This window comes from Sinocyclocheilus anshuiensis, unplaced genomic scaffold (genome assembly GCF_001515605.1).
Source record: "Sinocyclocheilus anshuiensis isolate Anshui unplaced genomic scaffold, SAMN03320099.WGS_v1.1 scaffold3072, whole genome shotgun sequence".
Lineage (NCBI taxonomy): Eukaryota > Metazoa > Chordata > Actinopteri > Cypriniformes > Cyprinidae > Sinocyclocheilus > Sinocyclocheilus anshuiensis.
In genome coordinates, this window is record NW_015549730.1 from 1,754 (window position 1) to 2,703 (window position 950).

Here is a 950-nt window from a genome sequence, read left to right on the forward strand (position 1 = left end):
CGACTGCTCCGGGGCTCTCGTCAACCTTCAGGATCGCGGGTATCTGCGCAGAAACATCGAGAACACGAGCACCAGGGAAACAGTGAGTGTGCACTTTACCTTCAGCTAACGTAGCACGGACGTGCCGGACGATGGAGTCTCCGATGATCACAGCATCGCGTTCTGTCTCGCGGAGGGGAGCGAAGCGGTTCCGGGTGGAGATCTCGAAGACCAGAGGCGGCGGAGGGGGAGAGGTCATCGCCCGGGCCTGGCTCGTGTCTTCCGCTGCGGGTGCACCCAGGGTCCATGGTGTCCAGGTGCTGGAGTGAAGGACATCTGGGAAGATCACGTACTGGGTGCACGGGGCCTGTGCAGAGAAACACACGGAGTAGAGGTGGTGGGAGTGTTAGCAGCGCTGTATACTTACCCCGGACTTGTGAGCGTCAGCCCGGGATGTTTCCAGCTCTCCGCTCTCTCAGTTGGGCCTGCTTCTCCACCAGGTCACGGATCTGCTTCTCCACGGCCTCCAGCTCGAGCTGCACCGACTGCAGCTCGAACGTGTCCTCACCTGCACTCAAAGGTAGACACACATCCGGCATTAATGCAAGTAACAATGAGTAAAACTATGGTGATGTGTGTGAATAGAGTATTAGCAATGCAAGCGAGATTAGCGACAACCATGCTGGCGATGCTAACGGGCTATAAGCTAATAGCGGCCTAGGGAAATCAAAATAAAACTAGTGATAACAAGGCGCTCTGATGTTTTTGTTGTAGAATACGATAGGGGATATATTCACACGTCATAGAAACGAAAATGATGGTGTATAAAATTTATTTTAATTCAATTCAATTCAAGTTTATTTGTATAGAGCTGTTAACGATACAAATCGTTGCAAAGCAACTTTACAGCAAATTAAGTTTCTACAATATTTAGTGGTAGCTTATCAGTGGTGACTGTCAGTTAATGTACA